The sequence below is a fragment of the Sipha flava genome, unplaced genomic scaffold (assembly GCF_003268045.1).
Source record: "Sipha flava isolate LNK unplaced genomic scaffold, YSA_version1 118_pilon_pilon, whole genome shotgun sequence".
Lineage (NCBI taxonomy): Eukaryota > Metazoa > Arthropoda > Insecta > Hemiptera > Aphididae > Sipha > Sipha flava.
In genome coordinates, this window is record NW_020271743.1 from 1068787 (window position 1) to 1086493 (window position 17707).

The 17707-nt window shown below is 28.3% G+C and overlaps 1 protein-coding gene across 3 annotated transcripts in view; it reads left to right on the forward strand.

The window, feature by feature from the left end:
* Positions 1-17707, forward strand: part of LOC112693812 (BAI1-associated protein 3) — a 219213-nt gene that overhangs the window by 25789 nt on the left and 175717 nt on the right. For all 3 annotated transcript variants that reach the window (XM_025569040.1, XM_025569043.1, XM_025569044.1), the window contains exon 2: positions 5648-5705. The gene's annotated coding sequence lies outside the window, so the exon portion shown is untranslated. The remainder of the gene's footprint in view (positions 1-5647; positions 5706-17707) is intronic.

A 17707-nucleotide genomic window follows, 5' to 3' on the forward strand; every position in this document is an offset into this window, starting at 1 on the left:
TTTCAAAAAAATGTATATTTCTCTACTTTAATTAGAGTTCAATAAAAAATATTCTTAAATAATTACTGATTTTTAATTATCATTGATGTTAATTAAGATCTGCTGTAAATTGTTATTATATATATTTATATATATATCACTTATATGTATAAGCGCTTAATATACATTTTTTTTTTTTTTGTAATTAACATAACTTGGGTATTAATTGAAGATAAGTTAACGATATTTTTTAACTTATTTATTAACTTAATTGGACATGAATTCAATTATTTTAACTTAACTGGGTTGAAAAATATTATTCATTTGCTCAGCATTGATAAGAACAGATTATGAGGTCTGCTATGTGGATACATATTGTTATTAACAATAAAATAATAGTGTTTGTTACCCAATTACAACAAAAAATATAAATAGTAAAATTATTAAAATGTATCATATATATTTATTTACTAAAACGTATATTTATTAAATAAAAATAAATATTATAATTCTATCAATGTTAGGTAGAATCTAAAATAAGCGGTCGGCTTGGTAATGAGGGATAATGTTCATTGTCCTTGCGTCCTCAAACACGCATATGTGTACAATATCAAAGCTAAACATCTATTTCATGGTAATTTAAATGATTCGATATAAATGGACGAAACCATGTTTATTATTTAATTCGATGGCCATCGATTCAAGTTGAACATCTTTGAATTAATATTGCTATATTTTAATGTAAGCGTTTACTAATTTTTCATCACAGAAATATTCGCGAAAAACTACCAACAAAATATTATTATGCCCTCAAAAAATGTGGCTTGTTCTGTAACTATTGATCTGCAGCGTCGAAGTGACAATAGTTATTCAGACTTAAGGGGAAAAAATGAATGCGATTCGTGCGGGGAATATTACTGACCACAATGCCAATTACAAAAGTTATTGAGTTTGTAAAAAGCTTATGTTTGAGTTTACAAATAAACACCAAAGACTAAAATTGCAATATCTCAAATACCGATCATAAAGACTATCACGCACCAAAAAATTCATAATTTCATCGATCACGTTTTATAAGTGATTCTAGTTCTGAAAAAATTCGTCATCCGATTGTCATTCACTCAAAACATGTATTACGGTTTGTATTTCGATTGAAATGTCCCACCACCAATGAATTTGTTATCTTTTATTTTTACGGCATTTTAACAATTCTCACTATGTCATTACGTCTTCCTTATGAATTTTGCTTTTCATTTTCAATTATTCACACGAATATTCTGAGAATTCATAAGATTTATGTGACGTATACAGTTAAAAAATTAAACGGCTTGCGGCATACCACCGTGCGAAGAAATAAGGACCACACTAATCTGTTAAAAAAAAAAAAAAAATGCCCACAGAAAACGTTTCCTCGTTATAATATTTCGGTGTTATTACTGATTAACCAACTAACATAACCCCAGTAATTCTTGATTTCTATTTAACCGAATTTATTGTATATGCGAATATTCTCTTTCGTTCTATCGGGTATTTCATACTTTATTTGTTTTACTCGATCCGTGTACACTCTGGCCTTCATACGATTTTGGTTGCAGGCTGAAGCATATGCGCAACTAGGAGGTATAATAGGGTTTTTAGCACCCCAGAGTTCAAATGTGGTACTCCTGTTTTTATTTTTAGCAATTTCAGCATCCCCAATATTTGGGCTCTAGTTGCGCCCATAGGTTGGACACGTATTTAAGTACATCGAATCGCACTCCACGCGCGAACCCGGTGGCCAACAAAAATGTTTCAACACGTCAGGCGGAAAAATCGTGTACACAATTTAAACGTACTGAACCGTTTACGATTAATGTTTTCATTCGTACGAAACGACGTACAAGAATAATGACGGTATCGTTGAACGACAACAGGACACGCTGTCATCCTTGGTGGCTGCCGGTCAAAATGTTAATGCGTCTCATGACGGTTGCTCGGGGTCTAGCAATGACCCGGTGGTTACGTCGTCACCGGTTGTTCCGTCCCCTTCACCGACCGATGTACAAGGTGCATGGGAGTTGGTCGGATCGGTGTTAACATCGTCCAGGGTTGTGGCCGGGTGAATAGTGGTGCTCGAAATGTATCTCGACCACCACGGGACCGGGTCAAATATGATAAAAAATAAAAGCAAAAGGCAACTCGTATAATGTTAAATCGTTTATAACCTACCTGCTATCTACTTTTGTTCGGTTAAAAATAACGAAGCACAACGATCAGCGATAAAGGCTTTCGAATTACAAATCTAAAAATATTTCAAATAGGATTTTTTTTTGTTTTTTTTTTTTAATTAAAAACGTGGATTAAATAAGGAACGATTTTTTTTTTTATTATATGGTGTATGTGAAGTTTATTTATAACGGTACATCTTCCACGTTGCTCTATAAACAAAGTCATTATTCTGAGTTTAAGACGTCTAAATCTCTTTTTATAAACCTCGGCATGTCTTATCCGTTTACGTAAGGTTGGTCGATTTCGTTTTTGGTTTCTTCAAAATATTATTTTCACTTGGGCCGCTAATAACGACGTCGATTTTATTTCATTTCATACCCATGACATCTAGACTTGCTGCGCAACAGTACGGGCGCAAATACCAGTATCTATTTTTCGACAACTTACGCTTACTTTTCGACCGCGTAATACATCGCGATATTCGTGGGACGGATAAAACCCTTTTCCAATGTTTTTCGTACCTATTTATTCGTACCAACAACCCATTTGTCTCACCAAGCACAACGATTTTTATTTTTCAAACCCGAATCCGTAATTAATTTATCGTTTGATTGTCATGTTATAGAGAAATTAGCTATTCCGACGCACGAATTGATCATCCGTTTGATACTGTGCACCAGTTTGTTTGCAATTCTGTTCACACAGAAGCGCGTAACATCCATTAATACAGTGTGTTCCATTTTACATTTATCACTAAATATCTCAGTCCGATAATCTTCCATTGAAATACGGTTCTCGGTTCTCTGTAATAGTTAGAAGGTACTGAAGAACAAATTATAGTAAAATTTCAAATTTTTAACTCTTGTAGTATGCGCATGCGTAATACAAATATTTTTATTTTTTTTTTTAATAGCAACACTTATACTATTTTTGTTATCAAATATGGATAGATAATTTTATTCCAGATCATTTCAATACATTTTCTATAGTTTTAAACCTAAAATGAGTTTCAGATTTTTGAAATTTTAAAATAATTAATTTTTTCCATTTTATAAAAACATAACAAATTAATTAAACACAAAAAATAATAATTTTTTATCTAAAATTAAATAAATTTTAAAATTTTAATAGAAAATTACCGGAAAAAAAATTATACCAAATAATAAATAAATGAATATAAAAATAAAATTACTAATTAAATGTACAATGACGTTGTAATTTACGTTAGTATTGTGTTAGGAAATTTTGAACATTTTATTACATATAAAAAAATAAATATTAATCAAAACAATGTAACAGAGTAATTTTTATTTAATTTTCTACTTCAAATTCTTAATTCAAATTTCAAATTCTAGAAAAAAATTCATTCAATACAAGTGTGTTATGTTTTTGGTAAAATCAAAAAGCTGTGACTCAGTCAATTTTATGTTTAGATCTATGGTCAAAATGATTTATAATAAAACGATCTATCCACATGCTGTGACAAAAATAAATGTTGCAATAAAAAAAAAAAAAAAAACATTTGTATTGCGCATGAGTTAAAAATTTGAAAATTTCCTTTAATACTTACTTCAGTGCCGTTTAGCTATTGCAGCAAATCGTATTTCAATCTAAGACCATCGGTCTGAGACATTTAGTGTTACATTCAAGACGGGACACACTGCACACGAACGGGTACGAAACGTGATCTGCGAAAAAATGCATTTTCGTTTCGTTCAACCCGTTTACAGTGGTGGCGAGCACCTCTGAAGCTGCTTGTTGCTGCTGATGCTGCGAATTCCCTGTTCAAACAGTGTTCATATAGTGATATGTAGTATGTATAGTAATCAGACCCCAAATGAATAGCAATCAGGGTCCACCTGTTCCACATACTCAGACGGTGTACGCGCGCATGATAAACGATTGTATAATATACTCGTGTACGATGATTAATGATGCACTCGTCGACCCACGCCCGATCTCTACGTATTATTATTTCCGTTTCGATTTTTAACATGCCGGACGCGTTGACTTCGTAGTACTAGCCGCTCGAGTGACACGAGCCGATCCGTTGCGATTCGTCTCGGTGAACAGATTCACCGATGTTTCAAAACGTTGTAAGAAATGTGCATCGACAATGATGTACCCCAACAGTTAGTATTCATTTTATATCAGATCTAGCATTACGATGCGTTTTTTACGGTCAACGGTTTGCCACGGTCAAATATAAAAATGTAAAACGGTCCGGGGTTCGAATTAAAATCGTTACGATGAAAATATTAACAAAGATAATTTTACGGGAAAACGGTAGGTATTATAATATTATAGTTTTAATACGTTTAAAATAATTTAATGGAAATCGAATTCGTTTGATGCGATAAGATCCGCCGTCGGCCGCGTCTCATATAATTGAAACGGATAAGCCCTTCATGAATCGTATTACGTTTGGCAAAAAATTATTTTAATTTCTTGAATGTTTAATTTATGTAAACCGTATTCAAGACGTTTATGGTCGTCTTGAAAGCACACTGCAGCATTCGTTTTTAAACAATATTCATGACTCGGAGGTAATTATTCTAATTCTGAAAATAAGTTTAAGTGTCAACGATTGGATTTTTCTTCCTCTAAAGGTGACATCCGAAATGTTTGGAAAAATATTACTGAATTGAAGGCTGACATTATTGAGCAATAATAAAAGCTTATAATTTGTAACCGTATCATGTGTATTAATAATTCATTTATCAAATTTAAATAAATATAATTAGAGATGCTTTGATCACAATCTGAAACGGACGATTGATGCGATAAAGTACTATATATTTACCATATTTTAATTTTTTTCATCTACTCGTATTATCTTTATCTAGATGAATTTGGACATATTATCTTTCATATTTATCTAGATAAATTTTGGATTATCTATTTCCAACACTGATCATTAGGCATACAAATATATCTACAGGCATAAACGTGATGTTTAAATTTCCACGTATAGTACGCCAACGACAACATTATTGTAATATCTAAAAATGAATCCCTATTTCCCTTGGTCACGCCATCACGCGTGAATGGATTGACAGATTTCGTTAATTTTATTTTTGATGTGTTTATTATTGTCAGGAAAAGGTTACGAAAGAAAAAATTAAGAAAATTGTGCGGAAAATTAGATAATTTAAGAATACTTAACCACCATATAAAATTATTTCTAATCTAACTTTAGTGCTTTGGACAATATCAACTTTTTTAATATACACTTTTGACGTTTGACATAGAATTGACAAAATGAATGCTGCAGATATCGTCAAACAGGATGTAAAAATACTGAATATCGTTTAAAATAGATGGAAATAATATTATGTATTTATTCATGCTTTTATTGAACGACATAAGTTATACTCGTATTAATAATTTATTTTCAATATATTGAAGCTCATTATAGTTATTAAATAGTATATTAAATCAATATTATATATTTTTTTAGGTTTCAAAGGCATCGTACTTAACGGATTTAACAAGATATCAAGTTTATACTTCGTTAGGTAAGTTTTAATAATTTGAATAAAATAAAAAAAAAAATTATTATTTTATCGTAATACAGCGTCACGTTATTATACAATGTAAATTGCGGCTTATATACTTATGTATAAAATATACAAAAAAAAAAAATTGATATAATTGTTAAAAGAATGATTGAAAACATATATATATATATATATTCACTATTTGCAAATTAAGAATGGCATTAAAAATAAAAGCAATTCTTCTCTAATTTATATAATAAAGAATATTTAATTTTAAACTCATATATTATACATTTTATATTTAATTTTAATACTTACTGTAAAATATCTAAAGTACATAAATATTTAAAAAATAATAATCATTATTTTATTCAAATCCCTGCATGGATGTTTATGAATTAATTAACTCGTAGAATATATTTTTAGATAGGTATATCTTTTTAATTTCCGTTACTTCGTGGTAAATTTTATCAATTAATTAAATTTCATATCTTACTGAAACTAATTCAACTAGTGCGTGACATTTGAATTACATTTTTATGGATTACATTTACATTTTTAAATTAATAAAACTTATCCAGACTATATATAACAAAAAAGTAATGACAAATTATTAAATATTTCATATGTCCAATACAATGTATGAATTAAAAAAAGAAAATAATAATACTGATGATAATAATAATAATGATGATGATGAATTAAAGTATACTTTTTGATTATAATATCTACGTTGAAATCCAATTAACCATTATTATTATTTTCAATCGTAAATAGTTGTGTTACAGTAATCGCGTACAAAAAAATCTGTTATACTTATTTTTGGTTTTTCTTTCTGTGTATATTACACATTTAAACCATATGTAATAATGGTATATAAATATGATTGCGGTACATACAAACTTATAAATTAGTAAACAGTATGCAGTGATTTACCAATAAATCGAATTATTCGTCTAAATAGTTCGATGATTGTAGTTAGATGTATTATTTAGTTTATAGTCATTTTGATGATCTATTGTAGTGTTTTCCAACCTTTTTTTCATTCACGTTCGTCATCAACATTTTTTTGTTTTTATTTCTTGTTACTAATATTATTACAACTCGTAATAATAATACTCTATAATTACATTGAAATAGTTTATGAGAAACTAACATACATGATTTCAATTTGTTGAATTTTGATCAATTTAAATTGATTAATTGTTATAATTATTACCCTAGTTGAGGTAAATAGTTTTATTTGTGTCGTAAAAGTTTTTCGTCCTTAGTAACATTATATATTGCATGTTTTTAAAACAATCCGTTTCACTGAAATCAAATTTTAAGTTTTTCACCATTTTCTAATTTTTTTTTTTTTTTTCACGTACTCCTGTAATAGATTGTGCTCTGGTGGTTCATCCGATGAACTCTATTTCGTTTTTTAGCGCAAAAGCTGATTTTCACCAGACAGTTGCTTCCATCGGAGTCCGTCGGAACGAAGCGAAACACGCAGTGAAATCTGAAAACAATTTGCTTCGTCCGACCGGTGTGCTGTCTCGTGCACAATGCAAGCCCCCGCTCGACACACGCGCATGGAACGCGATAGTAAAACATTAAACGAGATGCGCGTGCGTATGCGTGTAAGATGAGGGGAGACTAAAGAAAAATAACCGAATTAATCTTCGCCAACTCTTGACCCAGAACCTTTAATGCGTTCCCGTCGGTATTATATATCTGTCAACCAAAATTTATGATGTCTTGTACCTCGTTCGGTCGGATACCGCGTAGTACCCCCGACGGAAATGATGTTTTCTTATAAATGTCTTTGTCGTCGCGCGTCCCCATGTCACCCGTTTACCCTTTAGCCGCGGTGTTTCCGGGCGCGCACAGCACTTGACCGAGACGGAATGATTTTTGATCGCCGTCGCTCCGCCGTCGCCATTCGTTAATAAACAATAGCACCACGAGTGTAATGTTTTTGTTCGAGGAGACTCTGCGGTGTGCGGGTGGAAAGTCTGTACACAATGTGTATAATCAAATCTTGAAGCTCGACTATACAGTTAACATGGGGTTGGAATGTTTTTCTTTCAATTTTTTTCATTTTTATTTCCACGTAAAAAAAAAAAAAAAAAATAAATCGGTTCCCCCGAATAGAAGAAAATATATACTTACAATGGTTATATATTTTAAATTTTTCTCGTTTCGTGGAATATTAAATTGACATTTTTCTAGTAATATTTATTGCGTGTCCAGTTGACTGGCTAGACCCGACAACTTTTATGCTTACAGAGCCGTCGACGGTGGGTGTGTATTTTAACATTATATTGTGCGTTTGCGTGCACCAGCTATGAAAAAAAAAAGTATTTTTTAATGATAATTTTTATTTGACGTAGGTATAAGTTGAAAGATTGAACATGATTTATACACTACAAAAAAAAAAAATGTAAAGTTTTATTTGTATAGTTTTCTATTTATTATGAAATAAGAGTTGTGAATAATTATGTATAATAATTATAGTTTCTGATAAAGTACGTAGACTTATATATTATATGGAAAACTATGCAGTAAAACCAAAACACTATTGTGGTAATTTTTTTTATATATCTTATGTTAATTTAAACATTCTTATATTGTATTAATTGAATTTATAAATTATTTTTATATGATAATAAAGTTCGTTGTTTTAAAATGTTTCAAACTATAATATGATATTAATCGTGTAGAACTTTTTTTTTGTAAAATTCTTTCAAACATTAGGTTCATGGGTATATCGAAACTTTAATACAAAAAAACAACAAAAAAAAAATTATCATCGACTTTATTAAAATTTGTTGATGACATTTTATCCAGAAATAATTACATATGTAACACAAAGGCAGTTGATATTCATTTAAAACTACGCATTGATACCACACAATCACGTTTCACTTTCATAAAACTACAACAATTATTTATTTATATTTTAACCATACCAATTTAGAGAGATTTTGAGAGAGAAAGAAAAAGACAGACAGAGAGACAGATGGACAGACAGATAGACGGACAGACAGATGGAGTGACAAATAGATGGACAGTTAGGTGGAGACAGAGATAGACAGATACAGAAAAATATAAAGAAAAAATATAACTTAAGGTAGATACCAAATGACATAACTTGATTATACCTTCCAATATTTAAAATTATAAGATAAATTAAAAATTTCATAACTTGTTTTTATTATGGGGAGAAAAACATAAAAATTAATTAGTTTAGTTTTTTAATCAAGTAAGATATAAAGGATCATCTTAAACACATATGGTAAAATTTTTATTTTCATTATTCAACCAACTGGTTGAGTAAAAAAACTTAATTGTATTCACTAGCAGAATTAGCCAACTAATATATTAGTATAAGGTCACCTTTTCAACGCAATGACATTCCATTTGCTAATCATTATTGTAATCAGTGGAGCTATATACTGTCTTCGTAGTTTATCAAATTGGCAATAATTTGTAATTATAATAAATATAATATATTTGATAATATTTACCGGGTAAATTTATCCTTTTCTATATAAACTTACATTTTATACAAATATGAAACCAATTATTCAATTTTTAATAACGATACTTTGAAATTTTTTCAATAACTTTTATAAAAAAATAACTATTTTGTAATATTTATAAATATGAACATTTTAAAAGATACATGACCCAGCTGGTTAAAGGATGAAAGTACACATTTTACTATAAGTGCTGAATGTGATCCACTTCTATTAAAAGTGTACTTGGACGATCAAACTAATACATACAGACTTATTTAAATCTTATGGGTTACTTTGTATATTATTTGGAAAGTGCAAGACGAATGAACTTGTACAAGAAAAAGTAATTGGAAAGTACGAGTTACAGACTCTTAACATTTATAAACTAAAGTATAATATTCCTAGTTATTGGCATGAAAGAATTGAAGTTTGTACATCAAACTATAAAAATTATACCAATGTTTCAAACGTACCTAATATTTATAGCATATATAGAATTAAGTTAAAAGTTGAATAAATAAATATATATATGCATGTGTATATTATATAAACTGTATTTTTATATATTTATCTTAATGGTCCTTATTTAATCTATGATCTCTAAATATATTTCATATTTGTATGATATTTTGAAAATGTACATTCATCCAATTTTTTTTCAAAATTAATATATTCATAACACGTGTAATAACTTATCGTACGAATCAAAGCACATTATAATATTAATTGATCATTTCCATGATAAGTTTTAATTAATTAAAAACTGTACACGACTAAGAAGTATTAATTAAAATGTTAAAATGCAGACAATTTAAAACATTTAAAACAATTTGGTATTGGCAAACTCTATTTTATTTTACTGTTCAAAATAATAATTATGAACTACAATTTAATTGGTTACATTTTAAAGAAATATAGTTTTAAGAATTCCGTGATATGTTTTTAGTGTAATTTACTATTTTATAAATAAAAGTTAATAATGTTATTAGTTTGAAAGGTTTGAAATTTTCTGTGAGAATTTTCATTTTAGTGAAATATTTTAGACGATTTCTAGAACCAACAACAAATTAATAATCTTATAGGATGTTAAATATTTTCAATAAATTTATTTAATAACTAAATTTTAAAATGTTAAGTTTCAGTTATATTTTTCATACTTGATTAAGTACTGGTGTAACTAAAGTTTAACATTAATTCCAAGTATTATAATATTATAATCATAATTATTTCTATAATACCAATTACCTCAACTTTCTTTCTTATGTTATAATATACAGATTAAAAAAAATAGTGTAATTGGCAAATAATTAGTATTAAAATTTGATTGATCGTAATAATATATTATTTTTTTGCTTCGCTTCCATCGGTGTAAGATAAGTTGTGCAACAAAAAAAAGTTATTGCTAACACAACATGTTTTCGTAATTTGATGGTTATTGGTAATCAATCACTATGGCATAAATTTAAAAATGTTGATTAAATAGTACCTAAAACAAAGTTATATTGTGCTTTTCACCGATTTAAATTAGCCGTTGTTTATAAAATGTACAATAAACTGCGAGTAAATTAGTATCAAACTTTGAATATGCCTATAGCATATATGATTTACACTGAAGAAACACTTTTCACTTTAGAAATGTGGCGATCAGAAATTATTAAAAAGTTAAATAAATAACTAAATTACATGTCTATCTCAAAATTAAAACTTTGAGCTGATAAAAAAATTTCTTATTAGTAGTTTAAAATAAACATGTGTGGATAACATATTTTTTGCTTACTGCGCATTGTCTAAATTCCATAATGTACCGATTAAAGCTAAAGCAATGATTTTTTTTTTTTAATGATTGATTAGCTTTTTTCGTATAATATTTACATATAAACTATGAATTTTTATGAAATTATTACTATATCTTAAATATTTATTTATTTATTCATTTACAATATTTGTTACATTTATATTGTTTTAATGTCCCATGATTTTTGACCAATAATGCACTGTATAAATCCCTACAAACTCGAACTGTAAACGAAATAGCAACCCGACATAAGAAAAAATTACACTTTAAACTCCATTTAAGCCAAAAATCGTTAATCTGCCGTACGCCCTCGATCATTCTTCCTAATAATCCATCAAGAAGGCTTAAAAGAAAATTGCCAAGAGACGCTTTTAATTAAAAAAAAAAAAAAAAAAATTTAAATAAATAATATAAAAACGGTTCTCCCACTTGAACCCATAAAATTAAATATGAGTTGCTGTTGCTAAACGGGTTCCCTCCCTCATGCTAATTAAGTCATTGTACTATATTTGATTGTGCCATCTCATTTACTAATTCTATTTTTTTGTATATATTGTAAAGATCATTAAAAAAAAGCTTAAATATGATATGATTATTTTTTAGTATTAAATATAAAAAAAAACATTTTTCAAATACTTGAAAATAATTAAAAAATTATTTATAACAAATGTTTTATTGAAATATTTATAATTGAATAAATATTTTTTTTATGAATATATGATAATTTATTCATATCAAAAGAATTAAGTAGATATTTAATATTGAATTTAAGAAATTGACATCAATATTATACCGAATAATCAACTGTTTACTCTTCTTATAAAGTTTATAGTCATGTTTATACATAATTAATAAGATTCTCTATAGGTATAACATCAAATATTTGAACAATATTGTATATACATAGAGCAGAGAATGAAATGATAAAACAATGTATAGTTAAACTTGTTCATTATATAGATGTATGAATTCTATAATAAATTCGTATTCTGTTAAAATATTTTTGTTATTTTATTATTCATTATAAGTGGAGAAATGAGAATATCAGTATATGACTGAATAAGTCATGTCATAAGTTATAACTGTTATAAACTATAACTTATAATAATTAAAGCTTAAACGTTTGATGACAAACTACGAAAATTTAATAAAAAACATTCAAAATAAACTAAAGTGACCATATTATAAATAATTATTTGGAATATGATTTTGGTATTCGTATTTAGTTCTTACATTATAAAATAATGTCGATGTAGGTTAATTTTCGTTTAGTGAAAATGGTATTAACGTATTTTATATTAATCAATAGATCGGATAGAATGTAGTGAGTTATTGAGGTAGAGTATTTTGAATTTTAAGAGAATAGAAATATTTATTTCCGTTGTCTACAGTATACTCTACTACAGTACTACAGTACTGTTCATACGGATACCACCGATTTGTAAAATATTTTTGATATATATATATATATATATAATTTGTTTATCAGATAAACTAGTCCTACATAGTATTGACAAAATAAAAAATGTACGGGATTGATATATTTTCATTCAAGAACGACGAAATAGAGTAAAAGAAAAATAATGTTATCCATTCGAGGTGAAGGTAATTTTGAGGACCTGTGGCATGTCTAAGAAGAAAAGGTTAAATCGATTCCGAAGGTCTGTCTTTGAATTGAGTAGTTTTTTTCTTGGAGCATTATACCGAAATTTATATTATACTATAATGTGCTATCGTTCTTCAATATTTTATAAATGATAATTGTTTTTTTTTTTTTTTTTACCAAAGTTTTCTTTTGTTTTTTGTGGAATAATTGTAATACTTATTATGATAATAATATTTATATCATTGATCGTAAACCGATATTAGATATAAATGAATAATTTAAAGTTATAACATATCGATGTAAATTGGTTAGGCAATAATAACTAATGTTAGTTAGATTTACAATGTTTTTTATATCGTTATATTATACGGTTTTATATATTATTTTAACATATATAACTTATTATGTTTTCAAACAGAATATTCGGAATAAAAGTACGATATTTTTATGTTTAAGTACACTATGTGAATCCAAGTATTTATGTATTCAACTCATTTGATTACGATAATAATATTTTTTATGATATTGAACAGTCGTATACTCTACTCTTTTTTTTTTTTTTTTTTGTGATATTTTGTTGTATGTAGTGAAATAAATATATTTCTTTTGCACCTGAAACTGATCGTTTCTATTTTTCAATTGATTGAATAAAACATGTTGAATTGTGTGCTAACATATTTAATAACTCTAGGTATTGTTCACACAGCTCTTGTGCTGTCTGAACTGTGATGAAGTCGATATCAAACGATTTACACTACTGAATAGGACCACAAAAACTTTAAAGTATGTCTTCTAGTGATTAAGTACGTTGGGGAGTATGGACTGCGATATGAGGTTCAGTATAGCAATTCCATTGTCCATTATTAAACGTAGAACTTTAATCCATTTTCCGGAGTCCAGGAAACTTCTCAATCACATCCTGCACTGACTGGGTTACGAAAGATCGCTATCGTGGCGCCCGCCTCTTCTTTATGCAATTTGCAATATCGCGGTCCCGACTTTGGATAATACCTGCAAAACAGATTTCGTAGAGCGCAACAGAAGATATGAAAATAAAAGAAAAACCCTCTAGTATTATTATTATTTTTTTTTGGTTTTTTGGTTTTCCCTCCTAATATTTTCATATTATTATTACTATTATTGTTATTACTATACACTACCGATGCGTGACGTTTTATCACTGCGTAACGGGGCTTTAACGGGAGACGTACAGAAACATAAAAGTCGACATAGAAAAATAAAAATACTTTGAAGTGAATGGAAGAAGGAATCGGAATGTCAAAATATAGGCATGTTATTGATTTGTAAAGGCGTAAAACATTGGTAAACAATTTTTTTCATAATGAAAGTGGTAATAAATTATAAAATATATTATAATATTATTTGTACATAATCAAAACATTGATTGCATATTTATTTTAATTAAATCAATTTTGATGTTCATGGTTAATGGTGTACCAATAACCGTTGGTCAGAGAATAATTGATCCAAATATAATTTAATTTGATATTCCCAGTATCTTATTAATTATTTTTCCTAAAATCTGTTAGAATTCTCTGTGAATTTTTGAAGTGGAAAATTAAACGATATTAATACATAATTAATTGAAGTTTTAATTAATCGAATCTTACTTATTTCTTTACGGTACGATATTATTTCATCGATACTTATAATGTGGTGAGATATCGTCGGCTTTTTTTATCTTCTATATATAAATAGTTTATATATAGAAATAAATTAAAATGTTTAGCCTGAAGAATTATTAAAGTTGTAACGTAAATAAAAAAGTCAATAAAGTCGCGATTTTATTGTTTTTGTATGTTTGACGAGCATTATGGAATATGGGATAATGTACACATTTCAACACATTAAACACATTTTACTTTTTAAAGTTTAATAACTATTTATTTCTATTTGATGTTCAAAATGCCCGGGCAGAACTAAATTGCCCTAGCAGCGTGTAAATTGCCTGGTATTCCATATTTCCTGTAACATATATATCTGACGGTAAACTTTCAATTCAAAAACGGTCGTACATTAAAAATATAATAATTCTTCGGGCCAACAATTTATTTATATACTCGTATTAATTTATGACTGTTAACCATTTTTATTCATATTGTTTTTATCATCTTATATTTCATCTTTATTCGCAGTTCATCAAAGACACAGTAATATGTTCCCGGATAACGTACATAAACTGAATTACATTTTAACATATTATACTAACTAAAATAATCGTCTTAGTCGTGGAAATATTTCACAATTTTTAATTGAAGCAATTATTATGTCAATAAAGTAAAAAATTCAGGTTGAAAACAACGCATCGAATATATAATTTATTATTATATATTTTTTTCATTTATACTACATTAATAAGCATATTTTGCAATATGTCATTATTCAAATATTCAAATATACTAAACAAAAATAAATATTTGCTAAGTAACCAAAAACTGAAAAAAATCTATGTATCCCGACCAGAACTCAAAATGATTTCAATCCTTAGAAGTGCAATTTTCGAAAAAAATTTTCTTAGTTTCTGTAGACAACAAAAATTATTTTCCTTAAAAATTAAAATGGATTAATGTTGATGGTTTCAACTGTACGCCTATTAGTGAGTAAGTGTGTGCTATTTGAATTGCTTGCTTGTAGATTAGCTTATTCGTTGTAGGATGTTATAATATTTACTACGAATTGTAATAATATTCGTAGTATAATTTAAGAATGTTGCCTAACGTGGTTCAGCTCAAATATAACTTTGGATACTCGTTCAATCATCCATAGTTAGGTACTTATATTATTCAAAGCGAATAAATTCACTATTTAATTAAAATAATTACTTTTTTTTGTATCGATTCTTATTTACTTATCTTTGGTGTGCGGTAAATTAAGTAATCTCACAGTGAAATGAATGGAGCTGTGTGAGTGAAGTCAAAACGTAACTTGGAGCGTGAAACTGTAAACTACATTGAATCTGATCAATATGGATGACTAGAAAAAAAAAATTGAAAACCTTTTACTATGAACTTGCCCCAGAAAACAATTATTAACTGCATTATACAAACTTTTCAGACCCGAAAATTGTTTATCAAACGCAAACTTTTAACAATACTATAAATCCGTAATGGAAACACGTCCAAGTTGAATAATTTGGTATAAGATATCGTGTACAAGGCTGACACCTATTATCTGCTAAGACGACACGCGGAACAAATTATTGTAATAATCAAAAAATTCGAATTTTTTAAGTATTTTCTTTTACAACGTAACACATAATTGTGGATAATATTTTATGGATTCAACAGAATTATTTGATTAATAAAAAATTTCAAACTTCTTGTAGATATTATTTATAAAGTGTATAGTCACATTTTCAAATTAGTTTGAAACTATCAAATATTGTTGTATACTATTTGAAAATATATATTGTTACTGTAATATAAAAATTTAGTTATAACGTTTTCGAAAGAAGTTTTTTTAATATTTTCCTTCGATTTATAGATATCTTTGTGACATAGTGCTTCTTTAGGTAAGCAACGTATGACGTTTTACTTTGTATAAGAAAATATAAAAAAAACATTTTATAAAATACTGGCGCAAAATGTAAAGTTATATGTGTAAACTACTAAAGCTATAAAAAATATTATTTATTATTCAACATAAAGTCGTAGTTCAAATGCGCGAAGTCACGAAAAACAATTAATTATTTTAATATAGGCATTGTTATTTTTATATAAAATAGAAGTTGTATTGTTTAAATAATAATCGTATTTTTTTTCTTCTATATTTAGTATAAAGAGACAGTAAAATATAAAATGATTGTTTAAAAATTATTTTACACTGACATATTATACACCACCGGGTTTTAAATTATAACTATAATAATGCTGCAACGTATGTTCTACTCAATGACTCAATGATCGAAATAAGAGGGATGATAGGGTCAAGTTCCATACCCCGAATCATCCGAAGGATTGTTACACAACGGTTTAGTTCTTGATCCTTAGCGATTAACCCTTCGTCGTGTTCTTCTTGCTGCTGCTGCTGTTGACATGATCAACTTTATTAGATTTTTACTAGTATAGACGAACCAAGATAACGGAAATATTTTTATTTTTATTTTATTCCGGATTGAAAAAATAAAAACAAATGAAATTCGTGTATTGAACTTGTTCTCTTTTCGTAAGAAATATTAACTTGAACAATGATAGAAAAATCTTTGTTCGTCATAGCTAAGTTACGGTTTGATAAAGTATTCTTTTTTTACGGCTTCCCAAAATAAAATGTATTTATTTTTTATAAACAACCAATCGCACTCTGGTCGTACTAAAGAAATCGATTGAAATCGATGGCATTCAACTGGAGTAAGTTGTTTCGTAGCCCCCCCCCCCTGCGATTAATGAATTTAATATTTACATAATAAACCGTTCGTCGTTTGGAATGTTTTATTTCTCCATGCTGAAGCCCAACGCGCTTATTTTAATATTATACAATGCTATATAATAAAGTTTTTCACGGCAGAAAATCAATTTTTTCACAATGAAACAGTAAAACGCATTGTGCTCGCTTGTTGCTTGTACGCATTGTTACGTTATGATGCATATAGTAATATATATAATTATATATTATAATAAAGAGCCGGGGGTTTTCAGACAATTCGAGAAAAGTAACAAACGCGCCCGACTGCAGCGCATTCACTTATTCCGCGATCACTTGATCATATTTTGAGTATACCGATCACATGTGCAGTTGGACGGTGTGGCGTGCTTGGGGGCACTTAGCACAACAATTTTAGTTTCTTTTTTCACATTAGCACCGCCAAACCTATAATACCATCAGAATGTTCGAATGATGTCTGTAACAATGTAGCAGGTAATCAGATGATTTTAACATCGACATTAACCTCCAAAAATGTTAAAACTTTAAAACCGTATCTTCGTCGGCTGTCTGTGTATTCAAAGAAAAATACAGAATAACAGGGTAACGTTTTTATTAACCGCGGCTACGGCACCGGAAGTGAAACCGAAACGCAGTAAAAAGTATGGCGACGAAGACCGAGTGCCTACGATCAGCGAGGAACGTGACCGTATAACATAAGGGATGTTTTCAG